Source organism: Oncorhynchus tshawytscha, linkage group LG28 (genome assembly GCF_018296145.1).
Source record: "Oncorhynchus tshawytscha isolate Ot180627B linkage group LG28, Otsh_v2.0, whole genome shotgun sequence".
NCBI classification, from domain to species: Eukaryota; Metazoa; Chordata; class Actinopteri; order Salmoniformes; family Salmonidae; genus Oncorhynchus; species Oncorhynchus tshawytscha.
This window is the reverse complement of record NC_056456.1, coordinates 16,566,449-16,584,619: the sequence shown is the minus strand read 5'-3', so window position 1 is coordinate 16,584,619 and position 18,171 is coordinate 16,566,449. Positions and strand designations below refer to the sequence as shown.

The 18,171-nt window shown below is 41.9% G+C and overlaps 1 long non-coding RNA gene across 1 annotated transcript; it reads right to left on the bottom strand.

Moving 5' to 3' along the window:
* Positions 1 to 13,011: 13,011 nt before the first annotated feature.
* LOC112226831 lies at positions 13,012 to 16,456 on the bottom strand. Its single transcript, XR_002949788.2, has 2 exons — positions 16,229 to 16,456; positions 13,012 to 15,742 (listed from the first exon to the last, which is right to left on the bottom strand). It is a non-coding gene; the product is annotated as an uncharacterized LOC112226831 (long non-coding RNA).
* Positions 16,457 to 18,171: the final 1,715 nt, after the last annotated feature.

The window sequence follows — 18,171 nt, the reverse complement described above, 5'->3', positions numbered from 1 at the left end:
CAAAAATAATAGATAATTGGTTTATCCATACATCGGTTCTGAGACCCAGGAATGTTTTAATTTTCAACACCTCCTTGATAAAGTTTTGCAAAATGTTTCATATGGTTTGTGACGTGTCGTTGAAAGAGGAGTGGAACAGTAACCTGACGCCTGGCTCCAGCCTCCAGCCTGGTCCAGCCTACCACTTTTAGGAGGTGTGGGCCCAGTGTTCAGCCTCTGTCCCCTGGTCGTGCAACAAAAGACACTGTGTGGGGACCAGACAGACACAAGTGACCTCACCTTTCTCCACGAAGCACTGCGTGTGCAAACACACAACACACACACACATGTGCAAACACACAAACACACACACACCTTTCCCCAGGGTCATACATTTCTGTGTTCATACATTTCTGTGCTCCCAGGCTGATAGTTGTTTGCTGACAGGCTGCTCGCTAGCTGAGCTGAGCCTCTGAGCAGAGCAGAGGAGTGAAGAGGTTGAGCCCACATCCCTTTCCCCACATCATACTGATAAAGTGCTGTGATAAGCTGCCTGGTGCTGGTGAAAAGTGTTCTGCCGGCCCCCGGCCCCCAGGGCCACAATGAAAGAAAGAGAGACTTGTCTGGAGGAGAGCAGAGAGGGGAACAGGGGAACTGGAGAGGCGAGAAAAGGAGGAGAAAAAAAGTTGAAAGGGAGAAAAAGACAAGCGGGAGGTGTTGGAGGGATAATGAAGAGAACTAGGAGTTGTAAGCCGAACTCGACCGTAAGACGAGTGTGTGTGTGTGCGCGCACGTGTGTATGTGTGTGTGTGTGTGTGTGTTAATACTTGCATGCGTGAATGAGTATGTGCACATGCAAGTGTCTGTGTGTATGACAAACTGCACTACTTACACTACCAGCTGTGGGTGGTGAGAGTTGAGGGGAAGGGTTGTGTGGAGAAGACAGACATGGGGTGTAGCTGCTATGTGTGGGCGGGAGCTAGCCGTAGCTATGCCATGTGTTTATGTTGACTAATGAGCTAATTACCCAGACCCTAATCTGCCCAACTTGTGTCATTTCACAGGAATGCCGCAGCCAGCAGTCAAACGCTCACAGCAGATTATGGGTAATTTCCTGACAGTTAGGAGCAGACTACCAGAGTTTTAATTCCTTCACACACACCAGGCGCTAAACCAACGAACCAACCAACCACACATCCACTGCTGCTTGCTGCTCCTTCTCCATTTGTCCCTCTTGTTATTGGGTGGCTTATTTGTGGAAGGCCTCAAACTAGTCTTTTTGATGTAGTAGTTTGAATGGGAAGAGCGTCTTGCCAAAGATGGGATACATCAACAGGTTGTAAGCCTGCGAATTGGTTCAAAGTTACTTGCAATTTCATTTGTATTTGAATGTTCTGTCTTTCATTTAATGACTTGCTGTTTACGTATATCTTCTGTACATACACCTCCGGTGAAGGAGGTGTATGTGGGGGGGATTTAGTTAAACACCCTACCCCCGTACCCTCCTACCCTCTCCTCCCCACCTGTGGAGTCCCCACCCTGCTGCCCTTCACCAAGTGCTCATCAATCACTTCTCAGATCCCAGTGATGCTCTTGGTGGTCCCTCTCTTCCTCCACTCCTCCTCTTTTCACACTACCTCACTAAACAGAGTTCTCATCCACTCTGGGCAGAGTGGGTGGACACAACTCATTCAGACACTTTCCCACACCTTATACAGTAACAAACTCTTCTGAGTTTGAGTTGTGTTTTTTAAAACAATTAAAACTGCGGTTTGGTAGTGTGTGGCATATAGGTCTTATAATATGTTACATTTAAATATGTGATGTCCAGAACCGGTGCGGAAAAGGCCAGTCACATAATACAGGAGTAGAGTGTAAGCCAATCTCTAAGACCCGGCATCTTGCCATTCAAAGAGAAACAGAGGGCCAGGTTGGTTGATATTTAAATGGGTCGTGTTTGTTTTTTCTTCTGCTCCCATGTGTGCATGTGAGCCCAGTATAAAGGACGGGGTCGTTTGAAGGGGAAAGCACCAGGAAAGTGAGGGGGAAGGAAATGTTTCTTTGGTGTTTTATACATCAACGAAATGACTTCCCTCAAATAAAGACGTTGTTTCGTTCTGCCTCTGTTCTGTCTGGAACAACCTGCCTACAGAGTTTCCTGTCCTGAAAACGTCCATTTGATTTGAAACAATGCAGAGCAGCGAGAATAGAGAGCATGTCATGCTCCTGAATATGTTTCCATTGTATGGCAAGCTTGAAATATTTGTGCAATTGTAATAAGTAAACACAGGTGACTTGTGTTTAAAGTCACAGGCGTAATTACTTGTTATATTCCGTTGACATTGGTGAGAGGGAAACAAGCATACCTTGTATCTAAAAAATGAGTGATTGAACTTGTTTGAAGTATTATGGGTTCTGTCTCTTTTGAAATATGCCTACGAGTGCCTGAGAGCTATTGTGACTCTCTCTCTCCCTGCCATGCAGTTTCTCCCTCAATGCCCATCGTCAAATTTACACCCCTGCCTGGGTCTGTCATGGTGGTAAGTAAAAGTCCTACAGATGCACTATGCAGAAATCACTCAGACATTTGCTGATTGCAAAAAAACCGAATAGTTCAGTTTATGTGACAAAACAAGCAAGTATAAGGTATAGAATCATGGTACCACCTTAATATTTGCTTCCGTTCTTAATATATTTTCCATAACTAAAAATATTGTATTTTCAGCTTGCAAAAAAAAAAAAAACCTTGGAACAGAAGCATAGATACCACTTCCTCTCGGCTTAACATTGTCTTACCGTTTGTAAGATTGTTGAGTTGCCTCAGTTCTGAGTGTGCTGGTCTGATGACTTCTGGTGTTGAGGCTGTGTAGTTACCTAGCTGAAGACATTTTCTGTGAAGCACATTGTCATAAGGGAAAGGGGGAATGGAATGGAATTCAACTGAAATGTGTCATCCGCGTTTAACCCAACCCCTCTGAATCAGAGAGATGCGGGAAGCTGCCTTGATCGACATCCACGTCTTCGGCGCCCGGGGAACAGTGGGTTAAAAATGATGACAAAGTGACATTTTTTTTTTTTTTAATGTTTGCAAATCTATTACAAATTTCAAGCAGAAAATACAGTCTTTTCATAGGTATCCAGACCCTTTGCTAAGAGACTCGAAATTGAGCTCAGGTGCATCCTGTTTCCATTGATTATCCTTGAGATGTTTCTACAACTTGATTGGAGTCCACCTGTGGTAAATTCAAATGATTGGACATGATTTGGAAAGGCACACACATCTATATAAGGTCCCACAATTGACAGTGCATTTCATAGCAAAAACCAAGACATTAGGTTGAAGGAATTGTCCGTAGAGCACCAAGACAGGATTGTGTCGAGGCACAGATCTGAGGAACATTACCAAAACATTTTTGCAGCATTGAAAGTCCCCAAGAAAACAGTAGCCTTCATCTTTCTTAAATGCAAGAAGTTTGGAACCACCAAAACTCTCCCTAGAGATGGCCGCCCGGCCAAACTCAGCAATTGGGGGAGAAGGGCCTTGGTCAGGGAGGTGCCCAAGAACCCGATGGCCACTATGACAGAGCGCCAGAGTTCCTCTGGGGAGATGGGAGAAACTTCCAGAAGGACAACCATCTCTGCAGCACTCCACCAATCAGGCCTTTATGGTAGAGTGGCCAGATGGAAGCCACTCTTCAGTAACAGGCACATGACAGCCCGCTTGGACTTTGCCAAATGGCACCTAAAGGACTCTCAGACCATGAGAAACAAGATTCTCTGGTCTGATGAAACCAAGATTGATCTCTTTGGTCTGAATGCCAAGCATCACGTCTGAAGGAAACCAGGCACCGCTCATCACCAGACCAATACCATCCCTGCGGTGAAGCATGGTGGTGGCAGCATCATGCTGTGGGGATGTTTTTCAGTGGCAGGGAGTGGGAGACTAGACAGGATCAAGGGAAAGATGAACAGAGATGTAAATGTGATATCAGTTTTTACATTTTAATACATTTGCAAACATTTTTAAAAACCTGTTTTTGCTTCATCATTATGGGGTATTGTTTGTAGATTTATGAGGAAATAAAACAATTTATTTAATTTTAGAATAAGGCTGTTACGTAACAAAATGTGGAAAAGGTCAAGGTGTCTGAGTACTGTCCGAATGCACTGTAGCTAGTGGTAAAAGTGACATGGCCAGTGGTCACCAACCTTTCCTGAGTCAAGATCACTTTCACAGTCAAAAAGCAAGCCGAGATCTACCGCTCAGATTTTTTTTTAAACATGACTTAAAAAATATAACATTAACCTAATAAAACAGTTGTGAGTATTGTTCTTCTCAGATCTTATTATACTTCCAAACTCAAGCTTTGATAACAAAATAGTTCCCAGTTAGAAATAGTTAGTAATAGTTAGTTAGTAATAGTTAGTTAGTAATAGTTAGTTAGTAATAGTTAGTTAGTAATAGTTCCCACTCACTGAAGTCGTAAGTCGGAGATGTCCGAGTTCTGAGTTATTTTGAACATGGCATTAGTCTCAGCAGTGGGAGGGAGAGAGCAGCAGAGCCTCTGAAGGTCCCTGCTCTCTCTTTCTTTTCCTCCGGTGAGACTGACCAGAGAGGTGACACCTGATGACAAAACTCGAGTCACACCACATCTGCCACAGACACAAATTCATGTTGTGAAAATACTCCTCGATATTAAAATAGACACGGCAAGCTGCTAATAATAATAAAAATGCAGGGCTATCGATACACTTGGCGACTCATTCATTGCAGCACGAGTGGAAGTAAAGAGAAGAGCGTTTCATGTTTTGCGAAAGACTAAAAACAGTGTTGACTGTACTGAATAAAAATGAGGAAAACAGCAGCTCTTTGCTGTATTCTTTGACAGTCTCTCTCTGGTCAAGGTTTGAAAAGTTATGAAATCTCACATAGGCTAGTATCAAACTTTGCTGTGGCCGGGGTTGTGGAAGCTGTAGGTAGGCACAGTGATTTGAGCTATCCGATTGGCCAGCGCAGTAGATGCACTTGATTAGCCACAGATCTTCCATTTCAGACAAATTAAAATGGTTGAAAATGGGAACACTTTGCCTACCCGGTGCACCTAATACCAACAACGCAACATATGCCTTTATGCCTTTATCATTGGCTTTCTATAGAAATGTTTGGCGATCGACTAGGACCAGTCCACCGTGATCGACTGGTTGGTGACCAATCAGGATAGATAATAAATAGAGTAGCAGCAGCATATGTGACAACTGTGAAAGAGTGTGAGTGTGTCTCTGTGTGATTGTGTGTTTGTGTGTGTGTATGTGTGTGTTGTAGTGTCAGTGTAGTATGTGTGAGTGTGTGGCTAGAGTCCAGTGAGTGTGCATAGAGCTGGTGCAAGAGAGTCAGTTCGAGTAAAAGGGGGTCAATGAAAATAGTCTGGGTAGCCATTTGATTAAATGTTCAGCAGTCTTATGGCTTGGGGGTAGAAGCTGTTCAGGACTTGGCGCAACAATTCCACTTGCCGTGCGGTAGCAGAGAGGGCAGTCTATGACTTGGGTGGATGGAGTCATTGACAATTTCTAGAGTCTTCCCCTGACAGCGCCTGGTATAAAGGTCCTGGATGGCAGGGAGCTCGAATATAGTGGTTTCTAAAATTTACTTAACATCGTTCCTCTAAGCTTGAACAATTATGGCCTAGAAAATTCTATGGATTATCCTACAGATTAAATCTCAATTGAATAAAATAAAACAAGAATAACAAAAACTCCCATGATTACAGCCCCTCCACCACCTTTGGCCTGGATTCTCTCAGCCTGTGGTGAACATCAGGCAGGATCAGGATCAGGCTGGCTTACCCTGCTCCTACTGCAGCTGGAAGCGTTTCTGTGGTTTGGCCAGGTGTCTATCTGCCCCTGCCTGGCCTGCCTGTCCGGGACGAAGCATGACAGAGGCCTTGGACTGGAGTCTGGAAGCAGCAGGCTGGAGGGGTGAAGTTGCTGCTGCCCTCAATGTTCTAAGATGTCCAACGCAGAAGACACACCTGACTGCTGCTCGCATGTAACTGATACAGCAAGATAGAACTGCTGCAGGCAGGGGAGTGTGTGTGTGTGTGTGTGTGTGTGTGTGTGTGTGTGTGTGTGTGTGTGTGTGTGTGTGTGTGTGTGTGTGTGTGTGTGTGTGTGTGTGTGTGTGTGTGTGTGTGTGTGTGTGTGTGTGTGTGTGTGTGTGTGAAAAATATTTTGATTGTGGACACCTTTATCTAGCCAAGTAGAACCCAGATCGGATCACCAAATATCATACAGCTTCCAGTGGTTTCTGGCAAGCAGTAATTTGCATGTATCATTGTATAAAAAAATCACAATATCTAATATCTGTGCTGTCTGGAGAAAAGAGTAAGGAGAAATGCAGTGTTCCTTCACTTCTTTAGTTTGAGGTCTTAGAGGGTCTTTTTAAGGGACCCAGCTGTGCGACCTGGAGGTCCTGACTGAGCTCTAACTGGTCAGTTTAGTGGGGGCCAGACTTTCAACTGCAGTCTTGGACAGAACTGATGTTTCAGAGCCACACTGAATTGATGAGCCCCCGGAGAGGCTTGCAGACTTCCACACAGCCCCTCAAACAATCACCTATTCATCCATCCCCAAAGAGCTAACTGCACGGGCTAGCATGCTACATTCCTACACAAACCTTTACCATGTGGGACGAAATTATTGTACATTTAACTAAATGTTTACATTTGTGAAAATGAGAAAATGTAGGATTCATAAATTCTACTAACGTAAATAATACATAATTGTAAAATTCAGTGAAATATTTTATTGTACCTCAGAGCTTTAGAATGGTAACATCAGGAAGGTACTACCTGAAAATATAAACATAACGTGTAAAGTGTTGGTCCCAGGTTTTATGAGCTGAAATAAAATATCCCAGAAATGTTCCATAGGCACAAAAAGCTTATTTCTCTCAAATGTGTTTACATCCCTGTTAGTGAGCATTGATTGATTTCCTTACATATTTTTTTATTTAATTTTACCTTTATTTAACCAGGCAAGTCAGTTAAGAACACATTCTTATTTTCAATGACGGCCTAGGAAAAGTGACAGAAAAGTGACAGGAAAAACAACAGATTTGTACCTTGTCAGCTCAGGGGTTTGAACTCACAACCTTCCGGTTACTAGTCCAACGCTCTAACCACTAGCCTACGCTGCCGCCCCATAAACTGTAACTCATTGAAATTGTTGACATTGTTGCATGTTGCGTTTATATTTAGAAGAAATAGGCGAAAGTAATTGAAGGAGTGTCAACTAAATGTTGTTATTATAGTTTTGGTCAGTGTGGCCCAAATGTTGGCTACGACACATCACGTTTTGACTTCATTAGCCAGTACTACACTCAACTGTTATAAGAGAGAGAAAATGAGGCGGTTCAGGCAGGCCCCTATGTGGACAATATAGATGTGTAACCTACAGCATGTGCGACCTTTCCATGAACCCATGCACTGTACATGTATCAACCCCAAACATACAGTACATACACCCCTGTCCCGGTTGGTTCACGTGCCTATTCTGAATCATCATCCATGTTTCAGTCAGAGATGAGAGATGAAGAGGTCAGCTAGCTACACATCAGCTACATTTATCTTCAAGTTACTAGCCAGTTATTTATAGAGCGAGAACAAATATACAATGGGAAGGAGGGTTAGTGGTTAGGAGGGAGGTGGAAGGGGTGGGGGGGGGCTGATGGAACATCTGTCACTTTGAAAGGCATCTCCAATCCTCCTCATTATGTTCAGAATCCACTGCAGGGGTGTACGCGCTCCACTGGCAGCCAGAGAGCTGGCATGCTAGTCAAAACAGAGCTGGAATGGAGGAGCAAAGTGTTTGCCATAAAGCCAACCCCTCTCAACCCTGTGTGTGTGTGTGTGTTTGTGTGTGTGTGTGTGTGTGTGTGTGTGTTGTGTGTGTGTGTGTGTGTGTGTGTGTGTGTGTGTGTGTGTGTGTGTGTGTGTGTGTGTGTTTGTGAGCATTCATCCCTCTTATCAGTGAATAAGAATCAATTACCCTGGCAATTCATCATGACAGGACAGCACTCACCTTTGACTACATAGGCCAACAGAGCTGCTCTGTCTGTGAGCAGCAAGATAAGTATTTTCTAAGGTGTGAGAAGAGAAATTACACTCTCAGGCAGACCATGGAAGCTACTGATGAGTTGTGGAGATCCTCAAATAACCTTATTCTCTATTGTCAAAAAGGAAACAAGGAGTCTGAACACTTAAGCACCATAGTTGAGATTACCTGTCAATCAGATGTATTCAACACAATGGAATCCCTGTCATTTTTATGTAAGAGCCTCAACGTGTTTGCATGGAAATAATGTTTGTTTGTCTTTTCTTCAATATTGAAGAGCACCAAAATACCACAGTATTTGGTGAGCTTTGAGGTGAAAATGATATTCTGCTCTATGTAAATGCAGTCTAAAATCCCCCACCCCAAATCAGCATCTTTGTACAGTACTGTAATTGCAAAGAATTTGAGTATTCCTGGGCATTTCTAATATAACTAATAATACAACTAGCATTTTTACAGTGACCAGTCACAAGTTCCAACGGTTGGGTAATGTGGGTTACGAACAATACTGCCGCAGATAAAACAACCAGAGTAATATAAATGAATTTAACAAGCTCTCTAGTGGCCAGTCTTTCGCTAGTGGCAAGTCACTCTAAAGAACCGGTCACCCAGTAATACAATGTTGTTCTCAAACATGTTTGATTTGGCAGAAGTAGATTCTCCCTTCTCTTTGAAACCCGACTATTGTAATATGGTGTTTAATCCTCTAGCAGATTGGGATTTATGATGTAATGTACATGGTTTTTACTGTAGAATGTCTGTGTTAGCCCTTATGACTGGGTACATACCATAGATATCTGTAACAAGTACTAGAACAACAGATTATAATTACATGTAGCCTAGTGTTATTTCACAGTAGCGTAAAAAAAAAACACACACACTTTAATCTTTGATTATGTGATTTCACGGAGAGAGTACTATATTATCAAAGTTATACTCTAGCCAATAACAAAGTGATAACGGACGACGCAGACTGTGACCTCACTGGTAAAATATTGTCCCACACAGTTAGCCAGTGAGTAACCCAGGAGCGAGGTGGCGGGACGTGGGGATGTAGGATGGGGCCATGGCGTCTCCTGTCTTCCGGGGGTCCGGGTTATGGGCTGGCCTCAGGGTACGTAGGGACAGGCAGGGCCGAGGGCTAAGGAGATGGGAAACGACGAGCTGACCCAGGCTCTTTTTAGTCTGTGTGCGTCAGAGTCACTTCGTTGCACACTCGTAAATTCACCCGCACTGACACCCCCGGCCCGACCTTCCCACACATACTCCCACCCACCCACCCACCACCCACACACCCACACAGACACACACACTCACAAATACATACAAGGACACACATTTTCAAACATGGACAAAATCGTAAAACACACAAGATTACATTTTCATATCTTTATTATTATCTGTATTCTGTATGTTGCGTTAAGTGCAGGAGGGTTGTTGACCTTGGCTAAACGGCGTCTCAGATTCACAGCGTGTTTGTCCTCATGCCTGTCACATTATGTATGACCAAGGTCATAGAGAGAGGCTGTCTTGCAGACATGAATAAGGGGGTGACTGGAATCATCAACTAACCTGATGTTTGATTTAAATGTAGGTTAACTTAATAATATATTAAATAACATATTTTTTTGAAAGCACCCTTTTCAATTTAAAAGGCATACATTTGACAAAGTCTATACATTGGTCAAGTACTTATGTTAGCGTTTCAATTTAAAAAAATATTATTAAGAGTAAGTATAGACCTAATAGAACATTTATCATTAAGACATATAATATGTTTAATTAACACACCAAACTCCCCAAATTCAAACATGCAACCACAGTAAATGGTACAAGATAATACAATATAACTACAATATCAACAACAAAAGTAGAAATAATGACCGGAGAAATTATAATAATGATATTAAAAGTGAAATTATATTGAATAGACTTTGATAAAAAAGATCATGTATACATTTAAGATAAAATATGATTGGAATGACTATTTCATTTACAAAAATATATTGTGGTAGTATTTCATTTCTAAATGCTTTATTCCATCTTATCTTTTTTTAATATTGCATTTATAATTTGTAATAGATCAATGGGTAAAATACATGTTCAGAAATATCTAAAGTCACAATCGTCTCCACAATGTATTAATCATCACTACAAGTATTATCATTTAACGTTGAGCTAATTCACGATAATTCGTGAAAATGTGAAAAAATCAATCTGAAAAGTAGCAACAAATTGCATGGGAATATTTTTGTAACGTGGATAGTTATGATATTCTTTCTGCCTGCCGTCATGCATGGTTCTAGAAATGAGAAGATTCTGAGGTTGAGTGACAAACTAAATAATCACAAGGTAAGCAGTAGTATCACATGGGACTGCATCGGCTGGGAAGTGAGCCAAGAGTTTTGAAGTGAAGGAATGTCATGCTTTGAAATATATTCTAAGACACTGGAAGAAATGCTGCAGCACTTCTTCTTATTACGATCGTTGGGTCGAATGAGCAAACAGACAGTACGTAGGATAGCTCAAAGAGAGACATGTTATTCATTTAGTAACAAATAGAGACTAAAACGGACATTTTCTATCGATCTACCTATCCACGTTGTCTACCTATCTACGTAGCTTGTTATTATTACCTCAATAAAATAGAGCTAAATCACATTGACACTTGACAATCAGAAATAAGTGTCAATTAGCCTTCCATGAACAAAACTTTCAATAGACAGAACATATTTAATGTTTACTGTTGCATCTTCAACTTGATACATCATCCTGTAGAGTATTATCAATTTACAATATTTATTTTCATCAAATTAATGGTTGCACTTACATACAGTATCTCACAATCGAGCATAAAGTTGTGAAAATGTATAACTATTTCCAAGTTGCAACAATGTAATGTATAAGGAGTAGTTCACATAAAATCTACTTATGTTTTTAGTAATGTTGACAATGCAAATATTATGTTGTAAGAAATAATAATACAAGCTAAAGTGAAGCCAAAAGCTAAGAACAAAACTACGTCCAAACAAGGACATGATGTAGCAGTGGTGTTGAAGGAGATGTACACCCCCCTCAGTGAGTACTTGGTTCTGGACTGGTCCGGTTCTGAGTTTGACAGCGTTGGGGTAAACAGCATGCAAGAGAGAGAGAGAGACAGACAGACAGAGACAGAGACAGAGACAGAGAGAGAGGTATTCCCCTGGTAGAGTCTACTGGCCTGTAATAGTTGCCTGAGACCCAGGACCCACCATGGGGAAGGTATGTTGCTACAACCTTGGAGGTCCACACTGCTACAGTACACCGCCTGGCCCGCCTCACCCTCGCTGCATTTCAGGCGCTCTCCATGGGAGCAAGCGGCTATGAGAGCGATATTAAGTCCAGCTTTGTATTCTGTGAAATCTTTGAAAGAACTGTAGATGTAAATGTAAATATGTGTTAAAATATGTAACTATTAATATAACAATCAATAATTCATGTTGTTAATTCTGTTTGATTATTCAAATTGCTTAATTGTGGTGATTACGGTATGGGAGCAGGGTAATGTCTGTTGAACTTAAACTTTATAACAGTATCTATTATACAATATAATCTTTGAGTCACAACTAGTCAAAAAAAAATATTATACTATGAATTTCAGTGACTCTGTATTTTACTCCATCATGAAAACAGTGTCACATAAAACACAGCAGAGTTCAGCAGAACTATCAAACGGTGTTTAAACGAGGAATCCCCCTGTAATTATGTTTAAAGAGAAGAGGAAGCTGTAGTCCTGAACCCGTCATTTAGCCGGCATAAAATAAACACCAGGCCCCTCACTCGCTTACTGCCGCATTGTCAGATATGGCCCTCACACAGTCAGACCCTCACACAGTCAGACCCTCACACAGTCAGACCCTCACACTGTAAATAATGACTTTTATACCCATAAGCAACCATCTGGGGGTCACGATCAGGATACAGAACAGAATTAAACTATCAGGCAGATAAGTAATTCGGTGAAAGGAAATGGTGATTGTAGGTGGTCACATACCCCGACTGGGGTGTTTCTCGGTAAGGGCTGGCCATTGTTAAAACACAGTGAAAACAACCATTCTAAATGTTTAAGACAACAGTATTGCAATCCTTCCAGGGGGAGATATCCCCCTATTTCATTTTTCTCAACCAATTAGAAAACAAAACATGAAAATCACTCGAGACTTTTGACGAAAGTGGTTGATTATTCAACATAGCAAAAAGGCAAGAAATAACGTGTTACTAACATGACATGTTACCGCATGCTATCACGGAGAAAAGTCAGCACCTTTTGTGGGTACAAGTCTCCAAAGCATGGGGACTGAATATGTGTGAGCCTACTTTACAATCACTCGGGTGTAAGCTTTGGATAACACACTTGTATTGATGGAATGTGACCACGTTATCAGCAGAGGGAACAACACATAGTTCACCATACGTTGGCAAGGAATTATCCCACCGATGTTCGATATCAACACTCTGTCGTAGAATTTCTGTCCACCCACCTTGGTTCGGCTCTCTTTGAAGCCAGGCCAGGATTGTCTGTGGCGTAAAACCTCTAAGCTTCACTGCCAACATGTAATACCACAGGATTATATAGATTACATGGATCCGATGACAAACAATTCTGATTCATTTATCATCAAAAGCCAACCCTTGTTGCTGGAGTAGGATCTCTATCAGTCACACTTTTGGAATCAGACCATTCTCCGCAGAAATAACTGCACTGAATACACTTCTTTTCAGCATATATGGATATTGCCAAGGAGATCAACAATCCAAAAAAGTATCAACAACTACTGAGTATATTAAAGGCAAACAGGGTGACTATTTCAAAACTCAGTCCGGCTTTCTTTGACATCACTTAATCAAATCTTTCTACAGTTGATTTCCATTGTCTGTGTATTTTCACAGACGGCCTTAGGCAGCATTGGTAGAAGCAATGATGATGAAAAAGATTCTCAAGGCTCAAATTACTTGTTTATGTCAATAGAAAATCACCACGGATCCTTGGAAGAGCAAGGTTATTATAGTTTTGTGTTTTCATATATATTTTTTTTTTTACATTTTACTCAAGGCTGTTTACTCAACATACTCCTTCTAGGATTTGTATTTGTAACTCAGTTCAGATTCAGTTAGTTTTCAGATCCACTTCTAGCTTGTTTTTTGTTTTGTTTAAGTTTTACAGTTTAAGTTTATACCCGGCGCTAAAATTCATCCTTTCTTCTGAAAGGAGAAACACTCATCCTTTCTCCTGAAAGGAGAAACACTCATCCTTTCTTCTGAAAGGAGAAACACTCATCCTTTCTTCTGAAAGGAGAAACACTCTTCCTTTCTCCTGAAAGGAGAAACACTCATACTTTCTCCTGAAAGGAGAAACACTCATCCTTTCTTCTGATAGGAGAAACACTCATCCTTTCTTCTGATTGTGCCCACATTTTCAGATATGCATCTACACATTGTATTAAAATGAGTCTCTTATCACTGTGTCCGCATTGGTACCAGATTTCCTGGTCCCTCCATGTATGCAAATTCTTTCAAAATAATATTTATTTATTTATTTAAGACACATATTGACATCATACGTCAATGGTGCCCCCCGTCAATGACTTTAGAAGGCGGGATAATGATGATTTAACTGGTTTCACTGTCCAGATCCGTCTACACTAAGATATCTAGACTCAATGAGGCGGTGGTCAGGAACGTCTGATCACGATCCTTCTCTCAATAATCTACAACTGTCTAAAAAATGTGGACACAAATCAGAATATGGACAAGATCAGGACAAAGGACGCATGTTAGAACCAGGTATAAACGGGGCTAGTAAGATGATGTAGATGCACAAGGTAAACAGTTGTAGTGGGTCCATTTCAGCAACAACCAGGAGCGTTGAAGCACGAGGCTAAACTTTTCTGCTCTTTTGGTCCTGTAACAACCATGTTCAATGCAACACACTTCGAAAGGCAGTGACCAACAACGGTCACCAACTTGACAAAAGTGACCCGCTCAAAACGCGCCCATTGAGATGAGCACGATGCAAGACTTTGCTCTCACACAGTCATACAGAGTATCTGCCCATGTGCACGGGTGCGCTTCGCTCTGGTTACTCTGCGTGACTATGTGAGAGCAAAGTATTGCATTGTGCTCACCTTAATCGGATCACTTCACCACCTTTCAAAGTGTGCTGCATTCTGGGAATACAAATAGTCTGACTTGCACCTACACGAAACCGCATGAACTTTACAAAAATCATGGGATCAAACGTTATGAAGTTTTGCTTGCTGTCGACTGCAAGTTTCAGCAACTTCATCCTGCAGCCGTCGCCTGCATTGTGGTCGGCTCTATTCTCATTCATTCATTAGGATTTTTGTTTGACCAAGCAAATGTGACCAAAGACATGGCTGAAACAGGAACCAATTTGCTGTGATTTATGTGTATAGTGGATATATTCAAATAACTGTGATATGAGGCTCTCTCTCTAATTGATTGTACAATGTACACACACAATATTATATTATGATTTCAGATTCAGTAGCTTGAAAACTCCATTGAAAACTCCATTCCATTGTAAACCCCATTCCATTGAAAACTCCATTCTATTGTAAACCCCATTCCATTGAAAACTCCATTCCATTGTAAACCCCATTCCATTTAAAACTCCATTCCATTGTAAACCCCATTCCATTTAAAACTCCATTCCATTGTAAACCCCATTCCATTGAAAACTCCATTCCATTGTAAACCCCATTCCATTGAAAACTGAACATATTTCATTAGGGTTTCATTTTATTTTATTTTGGAGTTTTCATTTTTCAAGCAGATTTGTTAATTAGTTTATTTCAGTTTACTAAATAGTTCTCATGATTAGTTTTGATTTACTAAAATACTCTTGTACCCCAGTGACCCCATAGGTCAACATCAACATGGTTTCAAGGTGGCCCTGCGCGGGTGAGTGGTGCCCACGCTCTGTGGCACAATAAAGCAATTTACAACACTGGGCTGGTTTGTAAATTGGTAATAAGGAAAGGTCACGACCTTCAAATAACATCCCCTTACCAACATGTAACCCACCCCCAACGTTATCCACCCTCCTGCCATAAATAATAAGAATGGCGCCAGCAAAACCCTGTCTCCTAACCATGTCAAAAACATCTCACCTGACGACAAACCATTGGCTAGAACCCTAGAACATTGAGCGAGTAAAGCAAACCCGAAAGTTCCATTCCATTGTGTAAACTCTACAGTCAACTCAAATCTTAACTACTGAGTGACATTAACGATAAGCTGTTAATGCCATCATGCCAGTTGGGGTTTGAATTGTTTTCCAACTTTCCACCAGTCGATATTTCCCACACTCTCACTCATGGCCTCAGCTGTGCAACGCACCCAAATATTTAGTGTAATAGCTGGTTACTCCGCTTTAGCTGGTTATCTCCTCAGCTCTGAGCTGTCAGACTGTGCCCCGGAGATAATTAAAAAGGCCCAGGGTGTTTTGTTTGTTTTTACATTGCAGTGCAGAGCGTAGCGGGACTGGCAGACTGGAACAGCCTCGGAGGGGTGGGTGCACGACAAGAACGCCATGCCCTCTTAAATCACTCCCCTGTGCCGAAACGCTGACATCAACTGATGAGGAATCCTGACAAAACATTCCCAGTGAGAGAGAGAGAGAGAGAAAAGAGAGAGAGAGAGAGAGAGAGAGAGAGAGAGAGAGAGAGAGGGAGAGGGACAGAGAGAGAGAGAGAGAGAGAGAGAGAGAGAGAGAGAGAGAGAGAGAGAGAGAGAGACAGAGAGACAGAGAGAGAGAGGGAGAGAGGGAGAGAGAGAGGGAGAGAGAGAGAGAGAGGGAGAGAGGGAGAGAGTCTTAATTTCCTGTCATCACTACCTCACTCGCTCTATTCCATACCTCCCTTGCACTCTCTAACGATCGTGAATGATGATCTACCTTCACTCTGCATAATCTAACAATAAGGGTGAGTCAAATTTCACTCTTCCTGTTCCTGACTCACCCAATCTTCTCACACCACTTCCCACTCTACCTAAATCAAACGTTATTGGACTATACCTCCAACACACTCAGCCAGTACACTTCCTTTCTCTCAAAGAAAGACACAGGTTTCCTTACCTGTGCAGCACGTCCTCCCTTTCCTTTGACGTAATAGATGCCCACCCCCGTCAACCTTACTATCCTGGTGTCCTCCCATTCGTTTTAGACTTGCAGCTTCTCTCATGCTCCCAGTCTCTCTCCATCTCTCCTGTCGTGACTTGGTATTCTGCGTTGTGAAGTCTGCACAAATCTGAGAAGTGACAGTCAGACAGAAGTGGCATGGAATAAAAGAGCCACTAACAACCCATTGACATTAACTCTATGACTATGGACTAGTCTGGGGACATCACTGTTCTCTTGCCTTATGGCTATCTGCTGCCACCTGTCTGTGCAGGAGTGTACTGCTATGACTCCTTTGAGATTCATTTTTATTTATTTAACCTTTACTTAACTAGGCAAGTCAGTTAAAAACAAATTCTTATTTACATTGATGGCCTACCAAAAGGCAACAGGCCTCCTGCGGAGACGGGGCCTGGGATTTAAATGTAAAAAAATGAATACAATACAAATATAGGAGAAAACACACATGACGACAAGCGAGACAACACTACATAAAGAGAGACCTAAGACAACAGCATAGAAAGTCAGCAACACATGGCAACACAGCGTGGTAGCAACACAACATGACAACAACATGTTAGCAACACAACATGGTAGCAGCACAATACATGGTACAATGACGCAATGTCTGATCATTTCGTCTTCTCTCCTGGGGTTCAGTCCATTTCCCACTGAGAATATGAAGGGATGTATGGAAAAGCAGTGTGTTGTTGGAATGACCTTTAGGCTGGTTGGCTCTTGTTTCATGCAGAGTTAGCAGCTTACAACCTTTAGAAACAGTGTTCCAACTAAAGTCTCTGACGCACATTCTAAACCGTAGGTAGCCCAAACTAAACAACTAAAGTTGTAGAGAGACAGAGAGAGAGAGAGAGAGAGACAGAGACAGAGACAGAGACAGAGACAGTGGCAGAGGCAGAGACAGCGAGAGAGGCAGCGAGAGAGGCAGCGAGACAGGCAGCGAGAGAGACGGAGAAAGACAGAGAGAAACAGGGAGAGCGACAGAGACAGAGAAAGACAGAGAGAGAGAGAGAGAGAGAGAGATGCAGACCGAAAAAAAGAAAATAGCTCCTTCGACTTTTGACTCAAAGCTGTTTACCCAACATTTCAGCATGGTTAAAAATAGCATGGAGCCGTTCCACATTAAAAGCATCTCTCGCCCCATAAGCATTCGTGAGAGGGATCTGTGAAACGGAGCTGAACAATACTGCAGCTGACGTGAAGAGAACCGCTGAGTAGTCGGAAAATCCTCCAACACAACCTGCACTTCTGACTCGCAGCAAAACATGAACACAAGAGAATCTCACTGTATTGAGATCCCCTCTAACTCGATCTCATATCCAACTTATATCTCAGTTCAAATGTATCTGCAATTGGAGATCGTTTTTCAAGTAAATGTGGCAAAGCACATGTGTCTAATAGTTTGAGTGATAAACAAAAAAAGACAACGTGCAAGACACATTTTAGAATTGTAAATCGTGTCGGATAAATCTGATCATCTCCCTGGGATGCTCCTTGTATCTGACCCAGTGTGAATGGAATGTTGGATCTCGCCTTCTTGCCCAATACGGTCGACGTAGACATGATCATTGAAAACAACAACTACTGACAACTGTTGTCAAATATAGACGTTTCGTAAGATTCCACGAGTCCTTGGCCAGAGACTGCTTCCTTGCAAGACAATGACTCACTGAATCACTGACTGAATTGCTGCTCTGTAAGACAATCTGATTCTACAGTATGTGCGGTAAATCGTTCACTGAATCCCTGTTATTGGCCGCATTTGCCAATTCTGATCTTTTGCCACTAATCAGTCTTTTAAACAATCAAATATTTTGCCAATAATTGGGCAAATCTGAATCTCTGCTCTGTTAGATGCTATAATTTGGAGAAAGAGAGAGAGA